Source organism: Corvus kubaryi, unplaced genomic scaffold, assembly GCF_017639235.1.
Source record: "Corvus kubaryi isolate FWS band 111438036 unplaced genomic scaffold, C.kubaryi_AGA036_p1.0 split1-131, whole genome shotgun sequence".
Classification (NCBI taxonomy): domain Eukaryota; kingdom Metazoa; phylum Chordata; class Aves; order Passeriformes; family Corvidae; genus Corvus; species Corvus kubaryi.
Window position 1 is genome coordinate 8,585,146 of NW_024582073.1, and position 27,087 is coordinate 8,612,232.

General features: G+C 41.1%; 1 protein-coding gene across 8 annotated transcripts in view; it reads left to right on the forward strand.

Moving 5' to 3' along the window:
- The window catches only part of RBM47 (RNA binding motif protein 47), a 76,534-nt gene that overhangs the window by 39,778 nt on the left and 9,669 nt on the right, over nucleotides 1-27,087 (forward strand). For 2 of the 8 annotated variants that reach the window (XM_042053257.1, XM_042053258.1), the window contains exon 1: nucleotides 16,185-16,283. The exons of 5 other annotated variants lie outside the window; for them this stretch is intronic. The gene's annotated coding sequence lies outside the window, so the exon portion shown is untranslated. Of the gene's footprint in view, nucleotides 1-6,877; nucleotides 7,026-16,184; nucleotides 16,284-27,087 lie in introns of those variants that run through there. One more of the 8 variants, XM_042053265.1, reaches the window with a different exon arrangement.

Consider the following 27,087-nt stretch of genomic DNA (forward strand, 5'->3'; position numbering starts at 1 on the left):
GCAGGAAGAGGGCTCTGGACACCTGGTGTATCAGGACAAGCTTGAGAAAAAATTCCATATAATTTCACAGAATTCCATAGAATGTCACAGAAAAAAATAGGGAAAGTGGTGGGAAGAAAGTGGTGGCAGTAAGATGGGCTGATGCCTGGACTTCAGAAGTGATGCCTGTTTCAGGGGTATATCACACCCCATAGCAGAAAGGTGTCATTTGACTGGAAATCCAGGACTAGAGTGCTGAGGAGCAATATAAAGGGCCTAACAAGCCTGTCTTCTTGACAACAGGCGAAAGGTTCCTCCTTTCCACCATCTGGAGATAAGGGGAATGGTCTGTACATCCAGTGGAAATCTATTTTGACAGGCTCAACAGCCTACAGTCCTCTTCCTCAAAGCCCTGATGGGGTTTCACCCTGGACCAAATTCAACAAAGACCCTCCTGATCCATTTTGTGCAGTTGCTCCAATGAGGCTGAAGAAAATTTCTTTCTGATCAGCCAGAGTGAAAATCACCACTGTGATTCTGTACTATCACCATAATTACAGATAGCCCAAATTAGAACTAGAGTCATGCACAGCTGTTGAATATGGTACTGAATATGCTAAGTTTTTCACTCTAGTAGTACTCTATTTTGTGCTGCAGAATATTTTGATGTAAATGGGAAGTTAGTGTTGATGTTGGGTACAAATGCTTTGACTCTCAGTAACTGGAATAATGTACATGTCTGCAACTGAGCATTTTTCAAAGTGACTGCTTTCTGCACAGGTGTAAAGGATATGTTTTGAAGAAGAATGTGTTTCTTTTTAGTTGGTTTTTAAAATGGAAAATGGAAAGGTGAGCAGCTCTCTGTAAACAGAAACAGGATACATAGAGAGATTTCTTTTAAACTTCATTATGACACAGCTTCCCTACAGAAGAAAGGAGGGAAGGCATGGAAATTAAATCCGGTTAAGGCATTTCAATTTATGTTCATTCAACACTGTAGGCTCAGCTCTGCTCTTCATTTGCATTTAAACAAGGAAGTTTCAATAAAGAAATTGTTGAATTACTTGGGAGTGTCTTTAGGGCAGCGTGAAAAGAGAGTGAAAACTCTTCTGTTCATTAACCACAGCTGTAGGAAGTTTACTGAGACCTCTGGCTACATTTTGGGAGATGCAGGGAGGGTCCACCCCCAACAGCACATGTGTAGCTCTAGACCCAGAGTAATTGTGTTAATGTGATGAGACTTAAACTGTTTTCATTTGCTTAGATATTTTGCTGCATCAGGAGTCTAATTAGAGCTTTGTTTTGTGGAAAACTAAAGAATTAGGTTAAAAACAGGTCAAGAAGGAATTATCTCAAAAACATGCATAATAATCATTCTTAGTCAAATTTTAGGACTTCTGATGGACAACTGTGAAACTGGTAAACTCATGCTTTCATGAATTCTTCCCTCTCTTTCTTTATGGAGATGAGCAGCCTTCTTTAACTCCTACCTGATGAAGTGAAGGGACTCTGTGCTAGCACACCATAGCAGAACTTCATGGTGCAGATCTCCATTAGCCCTGGGTATGTACGACACTCCAGAGACCTCATTAGACTTTGTGTCCAGAGTCCATAATTGCTCTCCTTGGCAAGTTATTAACTGGCACTTAATTTTATAATGGTGCTGAACTTTGAGGCCTGATTGTTTTGTTCTTGAATATACCATAAAGGTATGTTTTAAAAAAAAAGGTGATGGGGGGTGGGGGGGAGGGAGGGAGGTTATTTTCAAGAAGTCAAATCTTTACAGGTTTTTTAGAAAGTCAGGTTTTGGAATAGAGTTGTGCTAACATGCCAAGCTATGGGAGATAGGATCTGTGTCTTCTCTTTTTTTTTTCTGCTTGTCCAATCCAGTTCCAGGGAGTTTGCTGTTTTGTTTAAACTCGGGTTTTCCAGAGCTGTAATTATGTAAATTAGTTAATGTTATGTTTCTGTGAGTGAACTGCAAACAATTTTTAAAAAAGGATTATTCTATCTTGTAGATTAGTTTCTGTGTCAAGACAGCAGGCACTGGAAACATCTCTGGTTTGTGTCCTTCAGACTGTTAGCATGCAAGATCTGCGAGTTTGTGTAAGGGGGGCATACACAAGGACCTGACAAACAGATGTGCAAGCAAGTCCCTCTGCTCCTCCTCTTTAATCCCTCTGATCACCTTGACTCTGGAAGGCAGTTAATACTCAATACTCCTATATCTGCAGGTGCAGTTTTGGTATTAGAGATGATGGCAATTCCTGACAGAAAAGCCTTTGCACACAGCTCAGCAACTGGCGTTTGGCCATTCCAGATCTAACTTTCATCTGATCAAAAAATATGCTATTTTTTAAAATTAAGCAACTTTACAAATGTTAAATATTTTCAGCTGCGAGGGCAGCTTTTTGAGACCTCAGGTTCACGTATTACATTGGTGGTTCTCTTACATGCAATAGATTTTCCTGTTTGCTTATAAAAATATCTGGGACTGGCAGTTTTTAGTCATATAGTTAATTTATAGTGTCTATAAGTCTCCTGTCAGCTCTATCAGTAAGAGATCGATAGAGTCAAATATTTGGGTTTTGCTAGGGGTTTTTTCAAAAATTAATGTGGGATTGAGTAAAGAGGCTGGGAGGTGTTTTTTTTATGAAAACTATCACCAGAACAAATGTACCCATCTGGATCATCTCTTCAGCTTTCAAATAGGATTTATTTCTGATTCCTGAACATCCTCTATTTCTCATTTATTCCTCTGGCTGCTCATGTGAAAAAGAACAGACACAAATACCAGGAAGATGGGACCCTTCCCCAGCCATAAAAGCAAGGAAAATTCACAGGAAAGGACAAGAGAGCTGCAGTTTAGGTCACAGTCCCAGCTGTCTGGAGGGCATGTTCATGGTGACTCCATACCCTGGTCCATGACCAGATAGGTACGGTGGAGAGACAGCAGTTTTGCCTTGCAGAGGAAGACACAGTGCACAACCATGATGGATGTTGAGTGGGCAGGTACTGAATGGGGAAGCATTCAACTCTTTGCAGCTTCTCAGATTATTATACAGCAATTAAAATAGCTCCCCCCATGTTAAAACATGACACCAGATAACAGGACACTCTGACTCATTAAATGGACCCTTGCCAAAGTAGTTTCTGGAGTGTTCCAGTTTCTTGCTTGGGTCATGATGCTAAATCATCACTTGCACTCAAGTTCTATGAGCCAGCTACTCACAGGTGAATAGACCCATAAATATATCTGTGCTGGCAGCTACATTTTAAAAGGTTTTCTACAAGCATTGGGCTTGACTTTTAAAAGCAGCCTGTTTCTTTTGCACAGCCTCTCATCTTCAATGCATGACCCCCTTGCTGAAATGTGGTTGTGAAATATGGTTTTCCCTCTCACCTGCTAGCAGTGGGATGCTTTCTGTGCAACTTGGGTGTAATGGCAAAGTATTTCATTCCTGTTGTTTGGTGATTTAAGGCTCTCAGCAGCAGGCTGTGCCATGATGTGCCTCTCTCTGCTCTGCTTGCCTGTCTCTTCCCAGGGGAAGATGCCTTTTCCATCTGCGTAAGGATTTTTTTAACCACTTGCACTGCAAATGCCTATGAGAGGGGGGCAGACACAGGGATGTTTGCAGCATCCTCAAAGTGGTCCAATGCTAGATGCAAGTTTCTGCACATTTATAAATGAAATAACCTTTTAATTATAGGCCCACATTTCATACAACTATTCCACTTCTGAGAAACCAAAAGGAAAATAAATTCTGCCTCACCTGACCCCAGGGTAGGTTTTTCCTGGCAGATATCAGTAGAATCACAGAAAGTCATTTGCGGGTATGACACCAAGCATGTGCAGCTTGCACCTCAGATTTCTGGATTTATTTTGCCTACTAGACATTGTTTTTGTTTAGAGTAACTTTTGTAACCAGCAGTTTTCACTTATATTTACTCACTATGCTGTGTTGCTTAAGGAAAATAAAAGTAGGTAGCAGACAGTTTATTAATTTAAATTAGTATCAGTTTATTAGTTATATCAGAAGCTAGAGGTGGTCTGCTAACTTCTCTGGAGCAGGCTGGCTTATCCACATAACAGGTGCCCCATGTCTTCTCTAGTACCGGTGATGACCCTCCTAGTTCTAAGGCATAACTATAATTTCTCATATGCTTTTTGTTTTCTGTCAGCTCTTGAAGTATAGCAGAGGGGTGTCATGAAACTGAAGGTGTGAGTTTGACCACAGCATAGGGTCACACATTGTTGCCTGTGAGTGCAACAATCCTCTTGGAAGATTCTGCTGCTTCAGCCTAGGCAACCATTCCTGGCACTAGCTAATCCATTTTATCTGTCCCTGGAGCCACATTTGGACTTTGGTCAGGAAGAACAGGTTGATTCTCTCTAAAAGAGGACCCAAAAGCGAGCACTGATGCCGTGTGGATGCTCAGCAGACCAGGACAGAGAACAACCTGGAGAACTGAGCTATCCCACAGTGCTGATGTGCAGAAGGCATGGGACTGCCCGGAGCTGCTCCAGGAATCAAAGTGAGCAGAGGGTTTCACCGGCTGGGAATGGACAGAACACGTGTACCGTCCCCTGCTGTCTCACAGGTCAAATGGAGGTGCAGCACAGGCAGTGGGCCAGTCCTTCCTCCATTCCTCCATCAGGAATCTCCTCCTAGGAGTAAAAGTGATCCTCATTCAGAAGGGAGTTTCTGCAGCTCCTCCTCAAGAGACAAGAGCTAAGTAAAGGTTATGTGCTTATGTTATGGCGTCTTGAGAATTTTTTAAACACAGCTTTGGTGCAGAGCATACATGATTAGAAACAAAAAAGTTCTTTTAAGAACCTTGATTCAATTGAACATTCATGTCCAGAATGCAATTTATGGTCCAATCCAAGAGAAAGAACTGCTGCAAAGCAGGGCAGGGAATCTATCTGAGTTGTGAGACCCCAGCAGTAACCTCTACCCCACTTACAAAAGGCAGGGCTCTTGTGTGCAACTCTGCACTGAAATGCAACACATCCCTTTGCCCCATGCCACATCTCCAGGTGTTGGTTCCTTTTTCTGAGCTAAGAACTGACACTGAGCTTTATAAAGCATTGTGCTCTCATCTTGACAGGCACTTAGAGAAATTCCTAACAGGTAGTGATAGATTCCCTTTGCTCCCATCATAAATTTGCCCTGCTTTCATGCTGTTCCTTATTTTCTTTGATAATCCCAGTCTAAATGTATAATTATATTCATTCTGGCTGTGCAGCCAAGGAAGCACTGACTTCCCTGTTCTGATGAGAAACAAGAGTATTGTTTGATATTAAACAGTACGTTGTTTTGGTGCTTTTGCTGCTTTTGAGTGTAAGGATGTCAGAAACAAAGCCCTATAATGGGATAATAAATAAACTGTGTTTTCCCTTTGCTGAAATAAAGGCACAGTAGTGTGCAGTACATTAGCTCTCAGGGGTTTCCAAACCAACAGGCAGACAAGCAGTGGGATTGTTCCCTTATACATCTTTACAGAAGATATAATCTACTCTTCAGATTTCTATCTGTCCTAGATGTTTCTTCCTTGTTTCACTATAAGGTCAGGTCTTCCTGAATATGTTTCTTTAGGTCGGTTAATTAAAAAATGTTATATGTTTAGTGAAATAAAATGCAGCACAGTCTCAGAAAATGGATTGTTACTCTGGGTTAGAATGTAACTGTGTACTTTTTTAGACAAAGTTATTGTGACCTGGGCAATATAGTGATTAAAGTTGTGTTTGAAAGACAGAACTCGTTTTTTTATATGTTGTTGTTTTAAGACATGAATAATTAAAGTCAGACCTCCTAAGACCAGTATCTATGCTCCCATATGGTCTTCAAAGGCTCTTGAGCATGCTCAGTTCCTACTTACTTCAGTATGAATTTGACAGATAAAGACTGGAGGATTAAAAATCATTATAGCAGGCTGATCTATGACTAATACAACTTATTAAGTCTGCTTTTCTACAATACCACTGTAGGAATGCACAGCAATTCCAACTTTAGTCCATGTTCCCAGCAATTCCCATCCTCCCCACCTTTGCCCTTCTCCCGTGCTCCTCTCTGCACCCTGTCCTGCAGGCTGTGTGGCTGCTGAGGGCCATGGGTGCCCTCGCCGGCATGTTGTACAGCCCTGCTGGCCACTGCTTCTCAGCGCTGGGGAAAAGCTCAGCTCTGACTGCTTCTCCCTCAGCTCCGTATAAATGTAATCTCGGAGTTACTCCTGGCTTTCCCAAGGCTGCATGAACTCTCTGAGACATCTCTCCACCTGTGAGCAGTTTGACTGCACCTGGTGCACAGATCCACAAGTGGGAATGTGGAGATGAAAGACTGGCAGACACACCATGAGTTTGTAGGCCCTGCAGGAGCAGGGTTTTTAGGAAACCAGGGTGGGAACACCACACATTCAGCAAAACCAGGAAGAGCATGCAAGTGGTACGACGTGCAAACCGGGAAATTAACTCAGGCAAAGACAATGAGTCTGTTATTGTCTGTTTGCTCAGTTAGAGCAGCAAACGTTGTTTGTTTTCTGTGCCAAAATGCACTTTCTCCTCTTCCAAATTTTACAGTAGTTTCTCTGCGTGTGCTTTCAGTGTCACAGCAGCTTTACTGCTAGAGCACCTACCATAAGCCTGAGTGGCTTTAGCCATTTAACCATGAGCTACTGCTGGACTTTGTTCGCTTTGACGCGCTAACCTTTGGCCAGCTGAAGTAGGAGAGGAGCTGGCTGCTCTTGGTGAAACATGGTCACAGTGTACCCAGGGTGGAACCTTTTGTAAAGTGCCCTTTAATCAGCTCCAGTCATCGTTAGGGGTTGTAATGATTTAGGTTTCGTTGATAGTTTCAGTAAAAGAGCATCTGAAAGCACGAGGTCTGTCCTGCTGCTTCTCCATGACCTCTGAAATCCCTGGCTGAGGTCTCGAAGCAGTGGACAGCTGGGTGCTGGGGACACAGTGTTGACAGAGGCACCGGGTGTGTGACGGCTTAGCAGGGCACAAGCCTCCTTCTGCCAGCCAGCTGAGGAACGACCTGTAGGTTAGTACCCACACCTGATGGCAATATTGTGGTCATGGTTATATTTCCTATGGTATTTAGGAGGGCTTCAGGCTGTGTCAAAAGGAGTCTGGACAGTGAGAGACCTGTTTCTGTCTCTTGGGAAGTAGTAGATGCCCTAAAGCACAATGTAAGTATTCATTGAGGAGGTGGTTATGGAAAGTCTTGTTTCAGAAATCTGTCTTCTTAGTCACTAGATGCCGGAGACCGGCTTATGCTTTAAATAGGAAAGTTGATCCTTTTGTGAAGCTGACTATGCTCTGAGCACGACAGAGAATCCCTGTTAGAAACAGGCAGTCATTGTGGAGGCTCCTGTTCTTCCAGGTCACCAGTGTCCTCCTGTGCTGCAGAAGTGTACACAGCATGTACAGCAACCTTCATGGTGTGCTCCCCAAGTGCTCTTTTAATGTTACGTTTCATCTTCTAAGGCAATCAATAACAGACCAAAAGTAACCTTTCAAAGTGTATAAAATGGTTTTCTGGATTAAATGCACAAAGACAAAATATTACATTTTTTCCTCTCTGAAATGACATAGCTCAGTGACTGCATAAAGAAATTACTTTTTCTTTGTTGGCATCGAGGCAATTTTAATCCACTTAGATTTCATTTCTAGCAATAATTGTTCCCAAAAGAATTGAGAGTTTCCAAAGAAGAGCAGTTTAAAGCCTCAGGATAACCTTACAACTTTCCATCGGTCTTGTGGTACATCTTCAGAAAATAATTTTCCTTCACTTTTCAAAGCCCAGAGATTAGAACAAGGCAAACCTCACTATCTGATAGCTTTATTTGCATTTTCTGGAATGTAGTCTCTTGTATATACCACCAGTTTCATACCATGAAACATATGAGAAGTCAAATTAAAACCCTGATGTAATATAGTTCATGTCAAGCATGATGATGTGGCACCAAGAGTGTATTGGCTTCATTCAAATAAACTTATACACTAACAAAATTCCAACCACCTCTTCACATACACCCCTAAATATAAACAGAGCCAAAACTTTCTTCCACAGATAGAAAATTCAGACCTCAGAGGTGACGTGGAAGTCTTAAGTATTTGGACAGATGACAATCTGGTGGTTGCCACATTAATCTATGTACTAGACAGCAATATATTACTGTTAATATAGTATATTAACATATATAATATATACAAAATTAACATATATATAATTATATATATAATTAACATGTATAATATATATAATATATATTAATATATTCATATTCAAAGATTCTGTGCTAATCTTTTGGAATACTTGCCAGTGAGGTGGCAGGAAGGGCAATGTCCTCATGCATAGGTCTCTGCTTACCTCCAGTGGTTCTCTGAAGTCAGCACACAGCCTTACAAAGGTCAGATTTCAACCATTTTAGCTCTCATAGAGACTTTCTCTGGATATTTATTAAAATGCTTACTTGGATGAAATACCCTATATGTATTCCCACCAATTAAATGTACTTCGTCTAGGAGTGAGTTTACCTTGCTTATTTTTAGGAAGGGCAAAGTCTTTTAAATTTCCTGAGAAGATTTTTAATTTTTAAATTTTTTTCCAAAGAAAGGGAGTACCTCTGCCTGGTTAGGGCCATTTGTCACTCATTTAACTCATTTTGTCGCTTGTCACACTGACAAGCTGCAATTTCCTGTTTAATTGCAGATTCATCCTTGCAAACAGCTCATATCTCAGGTGCATGGTGAACATTGTTTCTGCCCCCCAGCTGAGAACACTAGTTCACATGGGTTATATTTCTGCTAACAAATAAAACATGCTAGGCTGTTTTCCCTGAACCCAAGGACAGCACAGCAGACAACCTTTTAGATGAAGCCTTCTCCTTCCCCCCCCAAAACAAGGTGGCCTCAACCACAGGGCCTAGCTTTGGCAGTCCAAGTGTCCACATGCATCCACCCTGCAGAAGAGATCTGCAAGATAAACAGGGCAGAGCTGAGAGTGCAGACACTGCTCAGAAGACCTCATTTTGTGGGTCCAGCCCCTCCTTTAGCCAAAGTATCTCCCTGTCTCACGACCATTTCATGTAGCTTCCAAATCTGAACTTAAAGATTTAGTTACTGCTAGCTTGGAAATGTCCTCTTGAAAATACAAACCTTCTCTTAGAGATAGGAAGTGTGGGGCTTAGGTTCTTCCTGAATGAGACACATCTCCTGGCTTAGGTGCTGCCAATGACTCAAGAGTGGCAGATCCTGGGTCATTGTAGAGACATTTTCTTTACCAAGAAAGGGGAAGAGCAATTTGGCTAGTGGATTTAATAATTATAGCCATTCAGACCATTCTTTTCATTCCTAAATATTTCATTTATTATGCTCCTTGAAATCAGGGACACTGCCTGGTTTATCTTGTCAAACATCTATTGAGGTATGTTATGTCAACAGTACTCTGAGATCTTCCTTTGAGAAAGAAGTATTTTATAGCAGAAGTGTAGTTCTGTAAAAAATATCACCTCACTGTGATTATTGAGAGCTGCCCATTAACACAGCCTTTAAGCACTTTCAAGTCTAATTAGACTGGCACTACCCCAGCTTAGATGACCTGGGCAGCTCTGGCAGTCAGGGGGATGATGTCTGGGAGCCCCACACCAGCAGTGGGCCCCAGCCCAGGTGCAGCTGCAGAGGTGAAAGTGCCCTTTTACTATTTAAGCATGTTTGGTTAAGGTGAGCGTTTTTACCACAGGGTTGCAAAGTTTCTCTCAAGAGTCGCTTATGTTTCTGTACTGTGCAAGTGGCTTGGTATAGATGTAGCTCTAGGACTTGCCTGTACTGTAGATAACATGTTTGGTGGAATAACAGGCTAATCCATCCTGTTTCCTACACTGCAGAAGCACATCTTAGACTGGCAGCCTGGTTCAAGTCCCCCCAAACCACTGGCTCAGTGTTTTGACTGCATGGCTGCAGCTTGTTTCTGGTACAATGTTGGTTGCTGAGAAGAAAGCTCAGCTGGAGGCAAGTCTGCAGCCCCAGTCCTGCCTGCCCATAGGGAAGGTCAGCAGTGGAGAGGAGCAGACAGGATACAGACACTGGCAGAGGAGGAGCCAGAGTGCTGTGCTGAGGTTAGGTAAGGCAAGGGCATGTGACAGCATGGGCGAATCCATGCTGGACCACATAGACAAAGTCTGCTGTGAGATGGGCCAAGAGATGTGACCCCACTCCTGACTCATGGCAGCACCCACCACTGATGGGTGACTCAGTCACAGCAAATATCTTCCTTGTGAAGCCAAGCATGGTGGTGGGATAAAGCTTAGTGTGCTTAACACAGTCTTCTCTGGTAATGATGCCTTCACTGTGCATGCCAGTTCAGACTCTGCCAACATCATCAAAAGCTGCTTTTTCTAATCTTGATAGTAAATCAGTTTTCTGAGAAATGGAAGTTGTGGACATGTAATAAAATATAATATAAGAGATGCTGGAGTTAATGGATATTGTAAATTCCCCAGCAGATCATTCAGTCTCCTGTAGTCTAAAATATTCCTTCATGTTACTGGGAGGCAGAAAAATAAATTTGCCTTCTCAAAGGAAACTCTGTCAGTTTCCTTACTGGATAACCTCTTTTTACACACAATTTCTGTGTGATGCTTATTGTTTTGTTTTCAATAAGACCTTAAGAATGAAAATAGAAAAGCTTATGCCCTGACCAAAGATGATGTCTGTTGGCTGGAGGAAGAGATTTTCCCTTAATATACTTATATTCTACTGTGAGCTGTAAAAAAGCAGAGCAATTACTGGAAGAGGGGAGACAGGGACTGTGTGTGCTAACCACACTAATTTTCATACCCTGATTCTGAAAGCCACCTGTAAATAGAAGTTTTGAGGTATTTATTCTGCTTGTGAACATGTATCACAAAACTCTGTGGTTTTCTTTGCAAAAAGGCCCTGGAAGGAATCAGCAAGAATGTTGTTTGCTAGGAACCTTTTAATTATCAAAATTGGTTGGTACATGGTTGGCTTGTGCTGGTTGGATATCCCTGCTAGCCACAAGAGGTGGCCACCAGGTACCTTTCAGTGACTATTGAGCTCACGCTACTGCGCTGCCCCTCCTTCCTTGATTCCTCCAGGACCTTCAGCCTCTCGATAGCTACAGTACTAAAATTCACCAGCTGCACACAAACTTATAAAGAGTTGCAATTTGCTGTTCTACCCTCTGGTCTCTCAGTGAGCTCCTTGGTGTTACAGAAAGGCTGTCATTTACTCCACTGTGGAATCTCATCAGCCTCTTCAGAGGAGCTGTGCTGTGAAACCAGATTCAGCAAGTTTTAAAAGAAACCCTTCTCCTGTTTTCCCATGAATTTGCTCAGTGCCAGTGACCTGACAAATGCTTTAAGCCAGCAATGCTGGCAGAGGGACAGGTCCCACCCTCTTTTACCCCTCTGCCAGCACAGGTGCTCAGATGGTGTGGGTGGGTGCATGGTGCAGCTGCACAAACGCTTGTGGCAGCACATGCAGAGGCTGCACAGGGTGGCTGCAGTAAGGACGGAGTGGCATCCTGTGTAGACAGCACCAGTTTAATGTGTTGGTGAAGCTGTAGGGTGAAACAGTGGTTTGGAGCAGCCACATCAGGCTACTGAGGGCAAAACCTTTTTCCTATAGAGTGTTTTATTTACCCTAGGACTGAAAGGCAATTACCATATTAACCTCCCTTGTAGATATCCAGAACCCACCCTGTATTTATTTTAGTGAAAAGCAAACATGCCGCAAAAATGTAATGGCTATGGCTATATAAAAGAAAAACTTTGTGTTTTGCTGGTTTCCTTCTGTTTCGTGTGCTAATTAAAATCTATTACACTCCATGGGTTTATTCAGTGTCTGTCTTCTTACATTTTGGAACCTGAAGCCTGCTTTCAAGTTTAAATGAAAGCACAAAATTCTACATGGGGAAATTGAGCCTGAGTGTTACAGTGATCCTCTGTGCTGGCTTTCATTGCAGAATGACAATAAAATGGTTTCTTGCTAAAAATAGAACAAAACCTTTGCCTAGTGACCGTAAAGGTTATCAGAGCAAATCCCACTGCCCATGAACCAGAGAAGCCTAAGACTGAAAAACAAAACAGGAAAGCCCAAGGTGTCCTTGGCCAAATTTCCCCCTGTTGGTACTTCACCTTCAGGTCTGTGACTTTGTCATCTCCATGGTGGGATAGGGCATGTGGCTGGCTGGCAGAGTAGATGGGGAGTCCTTCTTTAAAAGGGCAATTCCCTGTAATGCGGCAAGGTAAAGATCAAAACATTGACACAGGTTATGCGTAGAAGGAGTTGGGTGTGAGAGAACTTGGAAAGCTGTACCTGTTAAAGATTTTATGTTCTCTGAAGGATCTCCCCAGGTCTTGGTCTGAAACAGCTTAGGAAAGTCAGGAAATGACAAAATCTGCTGTATTAACTCACATTGTATAAGAACAGGTGTAAAATAACATGTTATTAATTTAAATAAAGTGGTGTTTTCCCTTTAAACATTCAAATAGGCAATAAAATTGTTCTATAAACATGTGGGAACCTGTTCCATCAAATACAAAGTGGTTTTGTTAAAAAGAGAAGGAAATTATAGAAATGGGAAAAAAATGCTGTTTGTTACACAATGAGATCCCAATTTTTGTGGCTCTATTGTGACTGATATTGGGTTTATGTGTGAATATACTGATCAAGACTTTCTGAGATTGAGGTTAGAGACCTTGCAGGTGACTCTTAGATTCATGTGTCCTTTCAGTGAAATATTTTATTTGGTACACTCCCTTCTCATTCTACTGTAGTGTCTCAGAAGTTTTGGAAGACCAAATAAAACCATAAAGGCTAACCCATTGCTCACTCCTTACTCTCCCTTCTCATTTCACTTGCTTGCATGTCTGCACTGTCACATAATGCTAAGTTGCCATCATGAAATATCTCCTGAAAACCTATTTACTATCATAATCATCAAAAGTACTCACTCTTATCTGGACAATGACATCACTCCAATAAAATGATGAGCCTATGGTCAGCCTCTGGATCTCCCAAAGCATTTGGGCTTGATCTTTCTAAAAATCTCAGAAGGCAGATCCAGTGCTTCATTACTGCTTGTCATCACACCAAGGAGCCCAGTGCATTCCATCTGTAAAGGCCAGTTCATGTGTCTGCTCGTAGAAGAGAGACAGCTGAGGGGAAGCACACCAACTCGTTGGAAGTCTTTTCTGCATCACGGAGAAGGTCCCCATTGACAGGCATTAGCATATTCCGATGAATATCACTTTTTTTCTTCAAATTTCCAGCCTTTTCTATCACTGTATTTAGGAGACTAATTATTTAGGGAAAACTTTTCACCTGCAATCCCACTACAGGAAAGAATAAAGGGCAATGGAAGGTTTAAGGGAAACATGGGCATGGACTGGTCTGGACTGTTCCTGTTCACATCTCTTAGGATTTGGCCCCTGCTTCACTGTCAATAATTAAAAAGACAAAACAACTAAACATATATGGTATTATTGTAACAGAGGGTGGGTGTTATTCATTGTAATCAGCTCTACATTAGGAGAGAAGTTGTGGTTATATTTTTATCCCAGAGCAATGGATGCTGTATGAAGAGAGGAACATGTGGTGTATATAGAATCCATCCTCCCTGCTGCTTACATGGCTCTGCCCTTAACACTTTTCCACCCTTCCTTACATGCTGTCTTAAAGAATATATAAAGAGTTGTGCAATCATTATGAACATGGTGGTTTTGCAGTCAAAGGAAACTAGATATCTAATGTCAGGGAAAGCTGGGAGACACACTTGCAGAATTCTGCCCAAACTTCTGAAGTTCCTTATAAAAGCAAAGTCTGCAGGAAAAATGAATATATTTTTAAATTCTGCCACTGGGAATGGTAACACCTCAGAATACCCTCCAGCAGCTTGATCTGCTGATGATCTTTGCTTTAAACAATAATGGGAAAGTAACTTGGAAACTAACAACAGGATGTAGCTAAAAGTGAACATTTGAAACGAAAGCCAAGGGTTCGAGAGGCCTTCCTACATGATCCTAATTGATACAGCATTTGAAGAGCCTTCTAAAAATGAGCCCATCAGCTCACTAGCATCACTGCTTTTTCACTTACACCAGAATAGTCTTCTCCAGGCATTCAAGTACACACACAATTGTAGCTGATAGGATTCACTTATTATTTTTTATTCACTTATAGCTAAAAGTTTGGTTTCTTTTCTAACAGAACAAGACAAAGTAAGAGAAAGATACTGAATTTTAAAAATCAATTGATTTAATGGAGTTTTGCAAATTCATAACTGCTGATTTTTTTATACTCACTTTCCTATAGAGATCAGTGGGATTGAGGCATGGATCTGATTTTGGCAGAATCTCCTAGATTTTATCCCCAGTTTTGATACTGATTCTTTCTATAGTCTTGAGTAAACCACTGAAATTTCCATGCTGCAGCTTCCCTGCCTGCAGGGCAATACCTGCTTCTCTGCTGCTCTTGTAGCTAATGGGTTAACATTTGCAGAGATGAATTCTGAAGATGAAAGACTTGCACAGTAGACTTGGGCTGCCGTTACTTTGGGACCAGGATCCAGGCTCCAGGTGTGTTTGTACAGTGCCTAAGACACCACAGCCCCAGTACAGTGGATAAACGTGTAAAAATCCAGAACAGAGTGATTGCAATCACCCATTGGTTTGCAATATAAGTAGAATAGCTCTCCTTCCTGTTTGCTTTCAGAAGCCACCACAAGGATGCTTCTTTTGCCAGTCTTTGCCATCCTCCATATTTTTCTCTCTAATTTGGAGCCTTCTATTATTAGAGCTCCTGTCCCTACACCCACTGACTCCCCTACCCCTCTTCGCTATTGACCAGCCTGTGACTTGGCAGTGTAATGTTGTCTCTTAAGTTTTACATGCCCAGACTAAAGGACTCAGAGGAGAAGAACAATTATGCAGAACCATCTCAAACAAACTAACAGTGCTTACTCTGCAGAATATAATTGTGGTTATGGTTTGTGACTGAGAGGTTAAGACACTTCTCCTTGCACATGTGGATGCTCTGACGTTGTTCCTTGTGTGCTGTTTGGATGGAAGTTTGGACCAAGCTTTATTTTTTGGAGGGAAGAAAACAGTAAAAAAGGGAGAGAAAGAAGAAAGGAATGGTTATGCCAGTAAAAAACACCTGGGAAAGGACTGAAAACTGTAGTTGTTTTGCTTCTGCAATATGCTGTCTACTTTTCACCTTCTTCAGGCTGTCTCCTTTCCCAGAAATTAGCCATCTCCCAAAGTATGCCCTGATCCCTCTTCTCCTGCCGGCTGGTTGTGCACACTGCTTGCCAACCGGGCAAATCTGTCATCCAGAGTGTTTCAGAGCAGTTCCTCCTCTTGGCTGCTTGAGAAGGTGTGGTGTTTGCTTTGCCTAAGTGCTCCCAGGGCCTAATCCTCCGTTGTTATGTACAGACCATTTCTGCTGTCATGAATCATGTTTTACCACCCCTGTGCTTTTACTTCTGCACCAGGCGCTTTTTTTCCTTTTGAGCAAACACATTGGAGTTTCCGTGTTTACTGCTGACCCAGTGCATGTCGGGTACACAGCATAGGCTGAGTTATTCCTACCGTCCCACCGCCGACATGATCAGTAAATCTACTTCTCACTCCAGGAGATGCAGACCCTTTGTTTTTCCAACAACCAAAGGTAAATTGATTCAGCACACCCTGAAATAATTTTGCCAGACACACATAAAGAAAAAAAATTTCACTGAAAAAGCCTCATGCAGTCAAGCAAAATATGCCCTTTTCTTATCTTATCTGTTGTGAGTAACCCAAGCTATTTGCACAACGCCTTGTGCTAGGAAGGAGTTGTTTGTACAGGTTTCACTCCTTTTTTTCCAAGTTTTGAATTTTGAATGAAATCTTTCTCTTCAAATTCTTTTTACCTGCAAAAATGTTACAGTTCCTCTTTCTTATGCTTCCCTGAAGTTTGGACCCAGCCCTCCCTCCAAAGATCCCTTCATTGCAGATAGTTTTCTATTAATCTTCAAACCACTTTGGAGAGCTCTCTGAGTCTGGCAGCACTAACATCCCCTCTCCCTCCCGTCCCACCCACTTAGCCTCAGCCTAAGAGCCCTTAACAAATGACTCCCAAGGAATTTAAATGGCTAACGCTCGCTGGCCAATAAAGAGATGCATAAACTGTATAACCAGGTTGCACAGCTCTTGCCACTAGGAAGAAAGGTTGCTCGGGCAAAGGCGCGAGTCCCCTTAACCTGTTGCACTTCGATCGCAGGAGCGGAGAGGTAAGGGAAATCTTGTTTTCTCTGTAGGGCTTTTTATCTGATTTTCATTTATCAGGGAGTTGAGACCAAAAGTATGTCGTCATCAAGGTATGGGTTCATGGTTTTGTCTTCCTTTAGAGGGTCCTAAGGAGTTGTTTGAGAATGAAGCAACTGCTTGTAAGATTGAGCTGTGAGATCAACATGTGAATATCTAAAAGAATTTGCATAGCAAATACCAAAACGAATGTCAGAACAATGAACACTAGACCACTGATATTTTAGACAGAAGAAAACAAAATCATGTTTCAGAGATATTTTTTCTACTATCTTAAATTAATGAAGTAAAAGGTAGCCAATTGCAACTGCTTGACATTGTTTTCAATCAGTCTATCTCTGCCTTTGTCTGTGCCGCCTGGTATTATTTTCTGCTTTTTCAAGAGACTGACATAAAAAAATCAAACTTTAAAAGTGAGTTATCAACTTTTGGTGCAGAATTTGGGGTTTGTAGATTGAAGGTGGCTAGGAAGGTTTAAGTAAATGGGGTATATATGCAAGTATTATTAATATAAATGAATCTGTATAACTCAGTCTGCATACTGAAAATTTGACAGCATTTTAAGAAAGTCAGCTTTGATAATATTCTATTCATATTCTACGTAAGCAGCATGTGAAATGTAAGACTTGTATATGACATTGGACTCGTGATGTTAATCTGTTCACCCTTATTTATCTAATTATTAATTTATTGCTTTATTGGGGTCAGTGCTGATAACAATAGTGAAGTTTGAACTTAAACCAAGAAAAAATAATATGTAGTTGTTGAAAGTAAGGCTCAACTAAAACCAATGACAAAAACGTCAATTTACGTGTGGACCAGATTGAGCAGCTATATGTAATGGTGTCCTGTCCTGAGCTAGGTGGTATTGAAGCCATGATTCAAAATGTATCTGTAAAGCATTCCCTCTCCCTTTGCATATCCAAGCTTACCATGGATGACATTCTGTGCTCAGAACATGTGAGGGATGTCATGGCAAACGTTACTGCCATCCCCTGCAGTGCTCCATGTCCTGGCAGACTGGGTTGCAGAGAGGTCGTCTTTTTCAATCATATTATCACAGCTGACCTCTGAAGGCCTTCACACCCACTGCAGTTTGTGGTGGTACATGTTGATGTTAGCTGATGGTGTTGCACCCAAGACCTTGCCAGTGTGTATAAGAGTTGAGAGAGTTTTTAAATTAAATTGACATGGTTAATCCAACAGAACTTCAAAACATGTCCTTTATGTTTGTCAAGACAAGGCCACATTGTTGTAATATTGTTGATTATTTTTCCATGGGTTTCTCATATAGCTCTGCACTGTATAACCAAGATTAGATAATATGTTGCATAAAAATGAAGTTAACAAAGGAGTCGCCATTTTGCTACTCTTTTTAATAATTTCCATTCAGTTCTGCATTTCAGCTCCATTCTTTGCTGGAAAAATTATTTTGAATCAAATGATCCTTGTCTTCTTTCTTCAGCTTTTAATTAAAAAAATAAATAATCTCACTTAAGGTCAACAAAAGGTGAATTTCAAATTATATCTGTCTCAAATCCCACTCCTTTTCTGGAGTGAACAGAAATTTCAATTCAAAACTATAGGTATTTCCAAGTGAGCTGTAATTTCAGTAGACTTAAATTGTCTTAAATTAACCCAACACAGGAGTGGTGCCCCCTGAGAGAGTTCCTGCCTTGGTTAAACATTTTTTTAAATTTATAATATTAACACTGGGCACAGGTAACGAGTGCTGAAAAATCTCTTCCTTGTACTTGTAAACCTTATTTCTCAATTCTCCAATCCAACGTTCAAAGGTCTGTACAAACTTCTTAGATCAGAGGTCAGGTACAAATTGCTGCACTTTGCAGTTCCTTTCTGCCGATATGACAGAATTTCACAGCAGAAACGATTGACTTCCAGCCCCCATTCCTCCGTGCACAGGCAGCGCCAGGCAGTTAAAATGGTGATATGTACAAGTCAGCCATTGGTACCTGAGTTTAATTAATAACTAACTGGGTTTCAGTGGTGCAAGGTGCATATTATAAAAAGGGTCAAATGTCAGTGCACACAGGAAAAAAAAAGGACAAAACCCCAGCCACTGACTAAGCCAAATGCTTTGAGTTTAATGTACTTTCAGCAGCAAACATTCACATCCCAACTGTGGTTTGCTTTATGTTGATTTTCATTTCTGTGACCTGAGGGGGAGGGAACATGTTGAGCCACTTTCAGCTTTCCCTGAAATCTCCGCCTCCTGCTGAAAGCAGGGTTGCAGGTTGGGCCCCCTGTTGTTGCAGTGTTCATGTGGTATACACAAAGCTAAGGATGTTGCAATAAGAGCAGTGCATGGGATTAGGGTAAACTGAAAAGTCTGAAGCTATTTTTATTGTAATAAATTAGACTAAGCGAGTAGACTTTATATGAGCAGGCGGGATGTGCTATGTTTCACTCCGGGAGAGTGAGAGGAAAAACTTTGATCAGAAAAGCTGAAAAGACAACTGTAGGTTATGAACTTTTTAAGATATTCTTGGTTGCACTGCAGAATGAAACATATTACCATAATGTTTATGTAGACAGACAGATAGATAAAGTGTCCTGTGTTACAAAAACAAAGAAGTGTGTGCACGCATATCCCTGCTCCACAGAGTTCAGCAAAGCCTTTGACAGACGTTTTCAATGATTGAATTAAGTCACCATGTTCATATATAAGATTTTTCTTCAGAAGGACAAGAAGTGAAATAATTGAATGTGTTATCTTTCCTGTGTAATGATTAACAGATGAGTCTAGTTGTGGTTTTGTTTTTCAGTTGCAGAACATTGCTTTTCCTGTCTTTCTTATGGCAAAAGCTTATGAGCTTCTAGTCCATTCTGAATAAACTCTTCTCCCTTTCCAAGCAGAATGTTTTCTAAAGCAGACAGTTAATGAGGAGGACACACTTACCTGTATCAGCATCTCTGAGAACAGTGTTTAATTGAATTTGTGGTAAAGAAACACTGCAAAAAGTTTCCCATCAAGTACAGCTAATCCAGAATAGGAAAGACTACACTGAAATTCATATATCACATGTTTTCCTGTCTGATCATGGTAATGATAGACTTTATTGAAAGATTGAAATATGGGAATTTGGGGAGAAGGGAATGGTTGTGCTGTTTCCTGATTTAGACAACTGATAAGAGTGATTACACAAACCATCTCTCAGCTTCTCAGCTTTCTTCAACATGTGGCTTCAATATATTGCAGGGTAATAACTTCAGCATCTGCCAGTAACAAGTCCTATCAAAATAGCTGAGAGTTTTGAATTAGCTTGGAGTGGGTAAAAGAGATGGAGCTGGGGCAAACAGGATAACACAGGGATTACACAACTTGTTGGACAAAGTTCTGAATGACTTGGAGAAAACAAGGGAGGAGACTGGGTTTTGCTTACCCAAACTTCCTTCAGAAGTGGTTTAAGTTGAGGTGACTGGCTTGGCTCTGCAGTAACATAAAAAGACTCAGGAAATACACATTGCATTAACAGAATTCACATTGCAGAAGCAGGGTCATGTTAATAGGATGCTCTAGGTGTTGGTGGTGCTGTGATACATCAATAACTTTTTCATCAGCATGGGTTCATTCTTGCCATAGTAAAACCGTATATTCATGAACACATTTTGGCTTGTGATCATCAAAAAGCCATGGTAGGAAACAAAGCTACACTCAGGAAAGTTTTCTTACTTTATTATTTGAAATATCATTACCCACATTTCACTGAATATAATTTTTGCAGTTTTTAAGCAGAAGGTCAGGTCATTGAGGGGTCTTTCTCCTGGGAATGTTCACTGCTAGGCATTTATAGTGCTTACTGATAATGCAAGTGGATCACACACAAGATTAAATATACCATAGAAAGATGCAGAGAGGGTTGATAACAGAATATAACAGAATAGGCAGGACATTTGCACAATACAAGGTGACTTTATTTTGTATGGGAATCATAATTTTAGCTCAATTTTTTAAATCGTACATAAAATATCTGTGAGGTAAGATTAATTGGCTAAGGGAACTGACGTAATACGGTTAAGAGAATTAGATCCATGATTATTATTTTTCTAATGACAATGATGAAAATAAGTTTAACTTTCAAATCCTAGTTTGAAGCTGTAGCCAATTGTTGACTGTACAAATTCCTTGTTGAATTATCTGATTAGCATTCGAGTTTTAACCTGGGAAATTCCAGGATGTTAATTTACAGAATAATTTCAGGTGTTTTCCTCCTAAAAAGGAGTAAGAAGAAAAAGAACAGATTTCTAGTAATTTTATTACAATTTTTTAAGCCAAATACATTGCTTTTGGTTGGTGCGTGGATAACATTACATGTCCCTGCAAGACCTCTGAAGCAGGATTTTCTGTAGTGCTCATCACTGTCTTAAATATATCCCTATTGCAGCCATTAGAGTCTTGTAACCAATGTCAGGGGAGTAGTGCTAGATGTGAGTACCGTTAGAAATATCACACTTTATTTTCTGTTTCTTTCTTTGAACCTAATACAATCAAAAGTCAGAGTCAACAGATTTTGGTGAGTTTTGAGTGGAACCAAACATTTTTAACATGTTTAGCCACTTAGGACAAATTTAAGCAACTGGAAACCATGCACAGACTCTCTCTGCAGTAAATCCACGCTGAAAACTGCTTTTCAGGCCCAGAACATTACCTTGCCCCATAAAAAGGGAACATAACTAACTGACCAGAATAAAACTGAGGTTTAAGCATGAAATACAAACTCTTGCAATGAAATCAATGGTCATAACTCTGATGGTAGGCTGTAGATTAGGACGTCAAGTGTCACCATAGCAGAAGGATGAATTTCATAAAATCATAGAATCTTTAGGTTGGAAAAGACCTCTAAGATCCTTGAGTCCAACCATTAGCCGAACACTGCCAAGTCCACCACTAAACCATGTCCCTAAGCGCCACATCTACGTGTCTTTTCAATACCTCCAGAGATGGTGACTCAGCCACATCCCTGAGCAGCCTGTTCCAATGCTTGACAGCCCTTTCAATGAAGAAATCTTTCCTTCCCTGGTGCAACTTGAGGCGGTTTCCTTTTGTCCTAATTTCAACAGCTAGCCTCAGGATTTAGTAGGCTGGTTTTATCCTACCTCTTCAGGCACTGTTGCTCTCTATATTTAAGTACAGTACTTCTAGTGGGCAGAGAGCCTCTGCTTGTACATGTTCTTGTCTGAACATACATGGGAAATACGCAGTGCAGCAAGTGCACTCCATGCACATCTCATTGTGTTCCATGCAGCACCTGAGCCAAAAATTTCCTGACCCTGGCTGGAGAGGGACAAGTTTGATGACCCAATTCAGGCATGCAGATGATGATGAGAATAAGCAGTCTGTTAGCGGTGCTGGCAGCAGGATAAATTGCACAGCAGACAGACATGTCATTGTCAATGATCTCTGAGGTTAGTTTCTTCCAAGCTGCTCATCACAAGCTACTCATCAAGTCTCTTGGCAGCCGGTGTTCCTGCCCCTTCAGGCCTGCTGATGCAGTTCACCACTTTTTCCACAGTTTTGCCAAAATGATCCAGATTAAGAAAGTTCACCTTTTCAAAATGTTTCACCTAGCCTGGGGCAACTTCTTCACCCAGTTTAGCTGCAGGTAAAGAAATGTGTCTGACACACTGCAGACACTGTCATGGCCTCTTGGCCTCAGGTATTGCTTTTTTGTAAAAGGGTTAAGGCATCATCCATCCCATGTAACCTTCCCTTTCCTGCCTGAAAAACCTTCAGAAAAGAGCCTTGGCCAAAAAGCTGTGCTGAAATGCTGCACTCTCTCGCACTGACCCGCTACAAGTTTCCATGTTGGACACCTGCATTTCATTAATGGCAGAATGTAGGAAACAAAGTGTGGTCCAATTCCTTTTGAAAACCACACTGGCCCTGAATCCTGCAGTTGGGCATGCCATGGCTCAGCTTCGACAACAGTCTCAGAGACACCTTCTTTGTTCAGCTCATTTATGAAAATATTGAGGAGGAAAAGAGTGACAGTCTTGGCAAGAAAGAGCAAAGAGATGTATAATGATACTGTAATTATCTTTAAACAGGAAGGTAACTTGCACATGACACTTGAAGCAATGCACAAGTCACTACCTTATTTAGAATTGATGAGGCCACTGAATTTTTCTGTTCAGCCAATAGATCTCTAAACAGGCAAACTGGGTTTTCGGCAGGAGCATTTCTGGGGTGTCTGATGTTTGTGATAAAATTACACAGTAGTTCTTAGTAAGCTGTTGGTTTTGTATGCATTTTATGAATATAAAATTATCATGAGAATAGAGTCAGGATTTGAAAATAAAGAACTTTAATGACAGCCATGCTTTTAGAGCTGCTGCCTATCATCATCAGCAGCATCAACATTTTCCCTTATTATTTCAACTAAAATACTAGGAAGGTCACATTTAAACCAGTAGCTGCTATTTCCTTCTGCCAACAGGGTGTATTTGAAATTTCAGCAACCGTCTTTCTCTCTGTGGTTTAAAATGCAAAACCGTGACAGTTTCTTGAAGGAAGCGGTAGCTGTGCAGTGTCCATGAGGACACACCCTGTCAGCTCAGTGGGAGTGTATATGGTACAGGGTCTGCAGGTGGGGCACAGGTGTCCCCATCCCTCCCCTGGACGGTTATCACAGAGACAGCAGATCTCCCTGGTCTCTCCTGTTACTTGTGATGGTGCTGGCACCTGTCCCTGGGCTTTGTGACTGCTGGCAGTTTTGTCACCCAGAGAAGGACACGTGATGCCACTAAATCTATGTAACACAAAACTGGAGGGATGTATTAAGTCTAAACATAAACAACCTCATTTTATGGGAGCATGTGAGTGAAGTGGACACTCAGTTACTGCCACAAGGACACTGGCTGTGTCCCTGTGTTTGTAAAAGCCTATTTGACCACACTAGGATCAACAGAGGAGCACGTGTCTGCCTTACTTCACAGGGCACCGCCCAGTGCTGGACTAACCCAGGGATAAGTTGATATGTGGACTTTAGGCATTGCTTTCTTGCTGGGGCCCCAAGCTGCCTTTGCCCTGGGACAAGGGACATCACCATTTGGCCCTGTATTGTTGTTAATCAAGGTGTGGTATTTCTACTTAATAAAATACCTGCCTCAGTTAATCAGCCTGCTCACAGTATGCTTTAGGTCAGTCACTGCCAGCACAGTAAGTTTGCCATTTAATATTCTGGGATGTGCAAAAAAAGTACCTTTAAAAAGCAGGTAATTAATGTTTAGGGCAAGAACCATTTACACCCTTCCTATTGGCAGCAGAGGAGTTTTGTAAGCAAAATGAAATGAAATTTGAATGGTTTCAGCAAAATGTATGTGTCTGAGAGTTCACCTGTGCAAGGAAGAGTCCTTGGAGCAGAGATGCTGAACTGGGGGGCTCATAAGCGTTGCTCCTGTAGGCTGGCAGACGTTACCATTCATCTAACATGGTGTTGAACACTCAAGCAGGATTTACCTTTTTCTGAGAAGAAGCCAAGGACTTGCTTCAGTCCTGGTAATGAGTAGTTTAAAACTTAGTTGTCTCCAAAACACAACCTTTCTTGTTAGAAATATTTTTTTCTCTCTCTTTTATGAATCCATGTTATCAAGATCAGGTGTACCTTCCTCCTCAGAGTCTAGAAACCAAGCACTTATATTTCACAAGACACTGCATTTTAATGGAGATTAAATTTTTGCCTTTTCTAGCATTAATCTCACGTATTGGATGGTTGGAAATCAGCTTGGCTTTATTAAGGCCACTAGACTCGTAGTACTAGCCCATGCCTTGTGTTCACCCTCAACACATGGTAGTAAGTTTTCATGAACAGTTTACTGTTGACTTAAAAAATGCACAAGTAGGTTTGAACACTTTGGAAACTGGTATTTTCGAAAACTGTTTTCTTGAGAGGGATTGCATTTCAGTCTGAAAAGGGTTAGGTTTTGTTGGTAGCCCATTTTGAAAGGCAGTAACAGCAGGAGAGAAGAGTTCTCAGACCAGACAGCTTGTGCATTTTCTCATCAAGGGAAATGATATCTGAACTATGTAAAATGTTGATTGTATAACGTGGCAATGACTAAGTTGTTAAGCATGTATTTAGTTACAACAATTAGGACTACATGCGCTCTATAACTTTCTTAGGTAGTACCTACCTATGAAACCCAGCTCTGGGTAGTTGCACAGGGAAAAAAACCCAAACCACATTTGATCATGAATCTTGATTCCCAATAAATTACATAGGGATAAATGCATTTTAGGTTCACAAGGAATTTTTAATTATGCACTATCACAAATGATGTATGGAGTGCCTGCAGCAAAGATGGCCAGCAGCGCTTAGAAGCAGCTTCATGGATAACTTTCGATACAAGAAATCATCCTGCTGATGCAACGCAAAGTGCTGGAGAATTTGCAATCTCTTGCATGGTCACTGAATTACCAATTGGTTTCTGGGGGTCAGGGGAGATTCTGTTTCGTCTCCCCTTACTCCACAATCCCAGTGATCATCTGTAGCTTTCCAGACTGTAACCCCAGACACAGAGCCCTGCAGATAACAGAGATATAGAGACTTGTTTTGTAAGTTGACCTAAAACTGGTGGTTAGAATGGAATTGCTAATTTTTAAATTTAGCCTAACTTGGGGTGATAAGTACTTCACTTGCCAACAGGTGGCCCATGTAAAGGTAATGATTATTTCCCACCGAAGTGTTTGTATAACAAGCTTTGCTTTTATTCCAAGAAAAGTGAAGTTACACTTTTAGGAGCAAATTGGGAAGCAAAAAATGAAGCTGTTTTACTCTGCCTTAATTTTCTTAATTATTTCAAATAATTCCCAGGAATAAAATTAAAATGTCTGACTGTTAAAGGGTAGCATTTGAATCTGAGAGAAATGTGTATCAACAGCATTTTAAAACAAGAAGCTATCCATGACAGACCTGGCTTCAAAGGAATTATTTTACTGAAGTATTGCCTGAGCATCAGCATCACTATTACTGCCCTCCACTTTCTTTATCTTCTCCTCTGCTCTCCATATTTTTAAATTAAAATGGCTCAGAAGCATCAGCATGCAACACTCATGGCCCAAAAACACATGCAGGATCAGGTCCCACCACAAAGCTCAGAGGTCTGGTTTCCCAATCCGAAATGCACTTAGCAGATGAACCAAGCACAGTGGTGTTTGCCCTGGCTGGTGCAGAGGCATCTCTGGGTATAGACCAGCACAATTCTGGGCAGCTCAGGACCTTAACTGAAAAAAATCTGAGGTGCTGAGGTTACTAGGATTTAAATGGATTTTGTGAACCATACAAATCAGACTTTGGTGCTTAAAATTTGTCCTTATATTTTTATGGGCTTGGGCTTGCTGTACTAGTGAAAGATCTTCCTACATGGTAACCAATGCAATGGCCAAATCATTCAAATGAATGGTGTATGTCTGAGTCCTCGTGGGACAGAGAGAAACCTGTGTCTCACTGAATAAGACAACTACATAGAATAAATAAATCTGTCTGAAGCTTCGTTCTTTTTTTTTTTTTTTTTTTTTTTTTGGTTTTAAATAACCGTGTCAAACTCAGATATTGGGAGCATTTCTTATGGTGGTTTGCAGAGTGTCCTACAAGGGTCAGTGTATTTTGACAGTTCCATCAACAGACTGGTGATGAATGCAAATCATGACAAATAAATCAGTGAAGGAAAGACTGATGGAGTTGTAAAACACAATAAGGAGGAGCCAATTGTGTAACATTCAATAGGTGGGATCTACTCAAAGGCAGTTGGAATAGGGCTGAATGCAAGGTTGTATCATTAAGGAGTAAAATAGTAAGTCATGCCTGCTACACGGGACATAACCACAGCAAGTGGTGCTTCTATAAAGGATTTGAGGTTAGAATTGGAAAAAAAAACACCCAACTCCATGTGATTTGCTAGTGAGAAGGTGTGAAGAAAGAGGCTTTGGCAATACAGAGACATGGGGAGAAGAAGGAGGGATGATCTTCATCCCTGTATATAGCAAAGGTGAAAAAGGCTGAAGATCTGGAGAACTGGACAAAGACCAACATACAAGAATTTTAGGTGAAAAAATGACTAATTGTGAGCTCAGCCTGCAAGTTTTATTCAAAAGACAGAGTAGTGTCTTGATTAAATGACTTAAATATCATTACAAGGCATAAGCAGAGGTCTTGAAAGACTCTTCAGTCTATCAGAGAAAGGCTTAACAAGTAATCCTATCTGGAAGCAAAAGCCAGACAAATTCTCATAAAAAATACTGCACACTTGCTTGTATGATGGAGTGGCTAGCAAACAAGCTATACAGGGAAGTGGTGGGGTCTGCAGCTCTCTGATTTCCTTGAAGCCAAGACACAATTTACTCAGATAAATGCTATAGGACCTAGTGTGCAAGTAACAATAAAATATAATGGTCTGTGTCATATACAATCACTTGTATTAAATTGTCTGCTGGACCTTTGCAGCTTTAAAATTCAGTGAGCTAACTAGTCTCAGAGTCCCAAGGTGTCTTATTTAATTGTGCTCAGAAAGAAAGCCCACCGTCTTGCAGTTTTGGTTATTAGCGTTGTCATTTCCTGTATGTCTGCATTTCCTGCTCTCTGCCTGTGTTCAAATGCAGAATGAGGTTTCTGAGATTTGTCTTCCTCTTGCTGGCTTTGCAGTGCTGTGCTGTCCGCTTGGTCTAAAGCGAGTTGCCTCTCATAAAGGAGTGATTCTCTTCAGCTTTTGTCAAATCCTGCTGTAATAATGGAAGAGACAAGCATGTTAGAC